We start from the raw sequence: 8531 nt of genomic DNA on the forward strand, positions 1-8531 counted from the left end.
GAAAGAGTAGTAATGTGGCGCATAGTTTGTCGCAGCAAACAGTGCGCGTGGCTGAATTGTGAGTGTTCTGCATGGAATGCAGGGGTCAGATATGTCCTGCGGAGAGGGCTAGTGCTAGCAGGAGGGTGGGGGAGAGTAAGATATGTGCTGGGGGACAGTGGCAGCTGGTGCTCAAATTTTGTGCGGGGGTGCAAACTGAAAAATTCTGAAAAAAAACATCAGTTGCAGCCTCTGTGCCCATATGCAGTGTGTGTGTGTGTGTGTGGGGGGGGGGTGCTTTGGGAAGGGAGAGAGGGAGAGGTTGTCTGATTTCAAATCCAATTCATACTTCTAGCATTGTCTTCCCCCAGCACATATCCTCCTAACCCCTTAATCATTCCACATATTTTCTACCTTTTCTGCCGCTCTCTCCCCTTCCCCCTGTCCATCTACACCAGGGCTATGCAATTAGCAAACCTCCAGCTGTTGCAAAACAATAAGTCCCATCAAGCCTTTGCCTCTGGGTGTCATGCTTGTGGCTGTCAGTCTTGCTATGCCTCATGGGACTTGTAGTTCTGCAACAGCTGGAGGTCCGCTAATTGCATATCCCTGATTTAAACAGTATAGAAAAAACTTTTTACAGACCTGAGATCAGCTCGTTCCTGCTCCCCCTCCTCGTGTGTGTATGCTGAGCGGAGAAGGAGGAAAGGAGATTCACTGACACACTGCTCTGCTGAACCAGGCTGCCGTCAGGGAGGGGGGGAGACATCAGATGTCAGTCTCGGTGCAGTCCGTGTGAATGATGTGTCCGGGTCTGGGGCAGATGAAAACCTGTACACATCATTAAAAAAAAAAAAAACAGACTGTCTGAGAGAAAACCGGACAGGTTGCAACCCTAGAGTATGCTGTCCAGTTCTGGGCACCAGTCCTCAGGAAGGATGTACTGGAAATGGAGTGAGTACAAAGAAGGGCAACAAAGCTAATAAAGGGGCTGGAGGATATAAGTTATGAAGAAAGGTTGCAAGCACTGAACTTATTCTCTCTGGAGAAGAGACGTTTGAGAGGGGATATGATTTCAACGTACAAATACCATACTGGTGACCCCACAATAGGGATAAAACTTTTTTGCGGAAGGGACCACTTAAGGACCAGCCTCGTTTTAGATTTTAGGTGTTTACATGTTTAAAACAGATTTTTCTGCTAGAAAATTACTTAGAACCCCCAAACATTATATATGGTTTTTCTTCTAACACCCTAGAGAATAAAATGGCGGTCATTGCAATACTTTTTTTTGCACCGTATTTGCGCAGCGGTCTTATAAGCGCACTTTTTTTGGAAAAAATTCACTTTTTTGAATAAAAAAATAAAACAACAGTAAAGTTATCCCAATTTTTTTATATTGTGAAATATAATGTTACGCCAAGTAAATTGATACCCAAAATGTCATGCTTGAAAATTGCGCCAGCTCGTGGAATGGCGTCAAACTTTTACCCTCAAAAATCTCCATAGGCGACGTTTAAAAAATTCTACAGGTTGCATATTTTGCGCTACAGAGGACGTCTAGGGCTAGAATTATTGCTCTCGCTCTACCGGTCGCGGCGATACCTCACATGTGTGGTTTGACCACCGTTTTCATATGCGGGCGCTACTCGCGTATGCCTTCGCTTCTGCGTGCGAGCTCGTCGGGACAGGGGGGTTTTAAAAAATTTTTTTTTATTTTTATTATTTATTTTACAATATTTTATTTATTTTTACACTGTTTAAAAAAAAAAAAAATTGTGTCACTTTTATTCCTATTACAAGGAATGTAAACATCCCTTGTAATAGAAAAAAGCATGGCAGGACCTCTTAAATATGAGATCTGGGTTCAAAAAGACCTCAGATCTCATATTTACACTAAAATGCAATAAAAAAAAAAAAAAAAAGTCATTTAGAAAAATGACATTTGAAAAAATATGCCTTTAAGAGGCGTGGACGGAAGTGACGTTTTGACGTCGCTTCCGCCCAGCAGTGTCATGGAAACGAGTGAGCGCCATCTTGGCCTCACTCGTCTCCAGACAAACCACTGAGCAGGATGCGATCGCCTCCGCCGCTACCGACGGCTCCGGTAAGCGGCGGAGGGCACCGGATCGCGGCGGGAGGGCCCTCTCCCGCCACCGATAAAAGTGATCTCGCGGCGAATCCGCCGCAGGGACCACTTTTATCTGAAAGCCGGCCGCCGCACGAAAACGGGGATACCGGGGTTATGGCAGCTAACTGCTGCCATAACAACGATATCCCCGTTCAAAATTAGGACGTATATAGTCGTGCGGCGGTCGGGAAGTGGTTAACAAGACTCGTGGCCACTCATTAAAATTAGAAAAGAGGTTTAACCTTAAACTATGTAGAGGATTCTTTACTGTAAGAGCAGAAAGGATGTGGAATTCCCTTCCACAGGCGGTGGTCATCGATAGTTTCAAGAGACTATTATGCCGCGTACACACGGTCGGACTTTTCGTCTACAAAAGTCCAACGGACGCTGACGGACTAAAGCTGGCTGGTAATCCGATCGTGTGTGGGCTTCTCCGGACTTTCAACTGACTTTTTCAGCCTCAAATCCGACGGACTTTAGATTTGAAACATGCTTCAAATCTTTCCGACGGACTCGAGTCCGGTCGAAAAATCCGCTCGTCTGTATGCTAGTCTGACGGACAAAAACCCACGCTAGGGCAGCTATTGGCTACTGGCTATCAACTTCCTTATTTTAGTCCGGTGTACGTCATCACGTAAGAATTCGACGGACTTTTGTGTGATCGTGTGTAGGCAAGTCTGTTCGTTAGAAAGTCCGCCGCAAGTCCGTCGAAAGTCCATCGAAAGTCCGTCGGACAGGCTGTCGGACTTTTGTAGCTGAAAAGTCCGACCGTGTGTACGCCCCATTAGATAAGCACCCGAACAGCCACAACATTACAGGGATATACAATGTAATACTGACATAAAATCACACACAGAGGTTGAACCTGTGTCTTTTTTCAACCTCACCTACTCTAACTAGCTGGAAGTTTTAACATATCACAGCAACATCCACACACATAGGACACCCGATGTTAGAGGTGATTTATTCTTGGAAAGCAAATACGCCTGACAATAATTAAAATGTTTCTCTTCTACCTCAGTCAGCTTATGTGACCCCAGTGCTGACAGAGAGGGGTAGGGAAGGAACAAACAAGGATACTGTCCATTGGACATCCTGCTTATCAACCAATGCCTGGCATCCACGTTGCTGACACCTAGAAGGTTGTAATGGTGCACAATGAAAACACGTGGCTTTGTGCTACTAAAAAGGCAGGCTTGATCCACCCGTTCACTTGTATACATTTTTTTGGGCAATTTTTAGGCATTTTGCCAAGGCATCCCTAAAGAAACCTGAAGGCACCCTGGTTGAAAAAGGCTGGTCTAGGAGTTATGTACTTTGGCCAATAGTAACAAGAACTGAAAAGCAGTTGTTTTTGCACACTTTAAACATGTTTAACTTTGCTAAATAGGTGAGAACACAATTTCTGCAGGGAAAAGTGCCACGCTTTCCTGTGTGGCATCTGAGGAATTTATTTGAAATGAAAGTTTTTGCATACTGGATTAAGCATGCAGCATTAGGGCTCCTTCACACATGTCAATACCATGTGTTTATGCGCCATTTATTCAGCATCCCTAAAGCCTCCACCTGTTGATGCCTGCTTATATATTACAATGGCACCACAGTGCTGTTCAGACAGGAGCATTGGTGTTGTGCCTTGCTAAAAAATGACCCAGCATGTCGCTTTCATGAGGCATCAACGTTTGTCAATCGCCTCCATTAATTTAAATGGTGATGTTCTATAAGTGCACATGAACAGCACCCCATTTATGGTGTGTTAGTGAAGCATTTAAGTAGTTTTAGCTGGGCATTGGAGTGGAGGCTCTGGTATCCCAGAATGCACTGGGAAATAAGAAAGCAGCTCCAATCACTTCCTGTTTGTACAGAGCAGCCGTGTGGTAACATGATTTGCTTCTGTGAGCAGGCAAAAGTATCAACCAGCCAGCAATACTACTAATGCAGGTAGGAGCAGACATTGTCAGTGGCAAAGCTTTTTGTGTTGGCAAATGACCTCATCAGCAAGTGTCATGAAGGCTGATATTATCAGAACTCATAGAAGAGGTAGAACAACACCCGAATTTATATGACCCAAGCATCCTGAGCTATTGTGATGCATACATAAAAACAAAACAAAAAAAAAATCTTGTAACAAGTCACCAATCAGGTATTATTCTTATAGACTGGGAAAAACAGAAGAGCAGGAGAGCAAAATTGAGTATGATTGATTAAAAGTGTTAATTTTGACATAAAAAAAGCCATTTTAGTTCTATTTTAGTCATCTGAATTGTTTTAGCCATATTTTAGTCGTCTTAAATCTCCAGTACATTTTATTCATCTAAAATCTAATGGGTTTAGTTAAGTTTGAGTTAAAATTATTTAACCATTTCTTCAGAATTACCAAACTCATTATATACTGCTGGAGTAAAAATCTAACATGTTATCTATGGTATTAAGGTTGGAACGTGCACTACAGACACATATACACATATATATCGCAACGGCTAAATCTAACGTCTTTATAAATAAAGCCAAGTTTCATAAACAAATATTTTGCTTTTTGACGAGCAGAAGTACAACTTGAAAATGTAAAATACCCCAAAAAAAAAACAAAAACTATAAACTCTATTGGCTGTAATGCCATTGCACTTATTACCTGAATATATTACCAACATTAACCACTTCAATACCGAGCACAACCTTCCTGCCCAGGCCAATTTTCAGCTTTCAGCGCTGTTGCATTTTGAATGACAATTGCGCAGCCATGCAACACTGTACCCAAACAAAATATTTATCTTTTTTTGTTCCCACAAATAGAGCTTTCTTTTGGTGGTATTTGATCACCACTGGGGTTTTTTTGTTGTTGTTGCTAAACAAAAAAAAAAAAAAAAAAACGGAAAATTGTATCATAGTTACAGTAATTTTCCTTTCCTGGTGCCAATCCATGGCAGCATCCCTGTGATAGAGCTCCGCCTTCAGGACTAGTGAATAGCATAAATTAAAGGGCAAAGCCCCTCCCTCAACATTCTTCGTAATATAGAATACCGAGGGTGGGAACGTATGCTGCCATGGATTGACACCAGGAAAGGAAAATTACGGTAAGTATGATTTTCTGTTTTCCTGGTGCCTCCATGGCAACATACCTGTGATAAATAAAGCATTAAACCCACCCGTGTGAGCCAGTTAACGAAAAAAAATTTAACCAGACACAGACATGGCAGCACAAAGTGCTCTTCTCCCGAACTCTACTGTCGTAAGAGCTCCGGGATCAACACAATAATGTTTAAGGAACGCGCGTCGAGAAGACCAAGAGGTGGCCCTGCATACTGTTTCCAAAGAAACATTTGCCCCCGCTGCCCAAGAAGCTGATACCGCTCTTGTTGAATGAGCATTCACATGACCTGGAGGTTCCAAGTTTTTCACCCTGTAAGCTTTCGGAATTAACTTGACAACTCAGGATGCCAAGGTTCTGGTAGAAGCTTCCTTTCCTCTATTCTTGCCCCATGGGATGATGAATAATCTTTCAGAGTTCCTGAAACTTGCTGTGGCTTCCAAGTAGGCCCTGAGGACTTTGCATATGTCTAACTCATGACAGGAGTTTGATTCTGAGTCCATGAAAACTGGTAACGCCCATAGCTCCGATAGATGTGCCGTTGTGGTGACCTTAGGCATAAACCCTTGGGGAGGGCAACGCTCTACCCTGTCTGGGGAAAAAGGAAATGTGATCGTCCCCCACGCCCAGAGAGTGGAGTTCCGAAATCCTCCTGCCAGATGTAATAGCCAACAGAAAAGTTGTTTTTAAAGTTAAGTTCCAAATCGAGACCTCTTCAACCGGCACAAATGGATGAGTGGATAGGACTTCCAATATTAGAGGAAGACCCCACTTTGGAAAGGAACGTCCGGATGGCGGACACATCTTCAATACGCCCCTGAGGAACGTAACCACTAGAGGGTCTTCTGCCCATCTGGTGTTAGTTGCTGCAGAAATTGCGGACACTTGTACCTTAAGGGAACTCTGGCAAAGCCCCAAATCGAGACCAGTTTGCAGAAAACTCAGAACATCAGCAGTGGAAGGAGAGATGGGATCAAAACCTTTTCCTGTGGCATAGGATAAGAACTTGTCCCAAATCCTTGCATAGATTGCATTGGTTGTAGGTTTTCTGGCTTTTAACAGGGTGGATATGACCTCTTGGGAACAGCCTAACGATTCAAACCTCCTCCTTTCAACCTCCATACACGAAGATCCAGCTTCTGTGGGTCTGGATGGGCCAGCCTGCCCTGGGTCAAAAACTGCAGGAAGGGGGGAATTCTGAGCAGTCTTTCCATTTGGACAGTCAAGCCGTTGGTTTATGGCACATACTATTTCGACAGTTCCTGATAACCAATTCAATATCTATCTTGCGGTGCAGTAGATACGGGGAGTATCGTTGGCTGGCGTCACATGACCGCTGTGACGTCAACGCATTTTCGCTAACCAATTAGCGTAGCTTCGTCGTGTTGTGGGTGTTTTCATGTTTTTGTATAATGCGTTTGTGTATTTTTCCTTTTTTGTTCTGAATGTGTTCACTATATTTTGCTTCCTTGGGTGACCACATGTGGGAGCACCTTGAGAAGCCTGCAGTGTGAAGCTGTTTTTATTAATAATAGATGCAGTTTAATGATTTTTGTAGCACGTTTCCAATATGGATGAAATAAATTTTGTAATTTTATAGATACATACCCAGGTGTAGACTTTGTTGCCCAAGCAGCCGCTTTTTGATCCCGGTAGAGATACCAGGACCTTTTTCTCTCTCTGCCCCCTAACCTGAGATGCAAAAAAGAGGTTAAGGCTAGAAATGCTGCCCTCATTTCTAGGACACTGGACACTATCCCTCTGGTGGGAAAGGACCATCTTCCCTGAATTCTCTGCAATGGGCACCCCACCCCTGGCCACTCGCATCTGAAGTGTGGTCCATGAATGGGAACCCAAATGATGGGACCGGGAGAGATTCTCTGGATTCATCCACCAGTGCAGACTCCTGCTTATTAGTGTTAAACGGATTGTCTGGGAAAGATGTTGCTGTCTCCATTGTGTTAAGAATCCCGTCTGGAAGTGTCTCAGGTGCCAGTGAGACCACAGAACTAGAGGTATGCATGAGGACATTGTGCCAATAAGGCTCAGACACTGAGGCTGATAAATGGGACCTCTGTATGGTCTTGGATATCTTCAGAATGATGCTCTCCATCTTCAGTTGGGGTAAAGAGACTGTGCCTAGGTGCGTATCGAACATTGCTCCTAGATAGATTATCTGTTGTGTTGGAACTAATTGGCTTTCGGTGGTTCGCCAACTACCCCAACTCCGACAACGACTGTAGAAGAATCTCTGTGGGCTATAAGCTGGCTCGGGTTGTTTGACAGCAAGAGGATAATGTCCAGATAGTGATAAATTCCTAATCCCTTCTCTCTCAGAGGGGCCAAGACAGATATCAACACCTTTGTGAACACCCAAGGGGAGGTGCACAACCTGAAGTGGTCATGACCCACTGCGAACCTTAAATACTTTTGGAAGGATGATAGAATAGGGATGTGGAGGTAAGCAACCTGCAGGTCTAACGATATTAACCAATCTCCTGGTTGCATGATTTGGATAATCGTTTGGAGCGACTCCATCTTGAAGCTTTCGAGATGAATGTAGCGATTTCGTTTTTTCAGATCTATTACAGGTCTCCCACCCTTTTTCTGGTACAGAAAAAAAACTGAATAAAAACCTGTAAATCACTCCGATGGGGGAACAGGTACTGCTGTCCATTGACGCTACAGAGACTCCATAAATTGGTTTAGGGCCAGTGCTTTCTGTGGGGAGGCCGGTAACTGTTTCCTTGAAAGACAAGTGAGGAGGCTGATGAGAGAAGTGACCGTACTTGATCGTTGATGGGACCCATGGGTCTTGACACTTGGAGGCCCAGATGGGGAAAAAACGTTTTAGCCAGACTCCCACTGGAGGCGTCTCCACCCCTTTGGCGTCAAAAAGACTTTGTCCCCTCCTGGGAGCGGTGAGGGAGTTGTTCTTTCTGGCTCCCAAAAAAAGAAGTCCGAGTGCCTCTCCATGATTTCTTGTTGTCCCTAAAGGGGCGAGCCTGCCTGAAGTCTCTGGAATTTGATTGCTGGAATCGGGATAAATAGGCCTTTGTTCTACAGACCTTCCTGTCCTGGGGAAGTAAGCCAGATTTGCCCCCTTTTACTCGAGAGATTGCTTTGTCAAGTTTCTCGCCAAAGATTTTCCATCAAAGGAAAATAATGCACCAATTTTGCTTTGATGCCAGATTGGCTGTCCAAGGTTTTAGCCATAAGGCCCGTTTTGCCATAACCGATTGCAGCACTGAATTGGCCGGAACAATGGAGCAGCCCTGAGCCCAATTTGGAGCCAAAATTTAAAGATAAAAGGGGAGGGGAAGTTTAATTAGA

The sequence above is a fragment of the Aquarana catesbeiana genome, linkage group LG01, assembly GCF_042186555.1.
Source record: "Aquarana catesbeiana isolate 2022-GZ linkage group LG01, ASM4218655v1, whole genome shotgun sequence".
In the NCBI taxonomy this organism is placed as follows: Eukaryota; Metazoa; Chordata; class Amphibia; order Anura; family Ranidae; genus Aquarana; species Aquarana catesbeiana.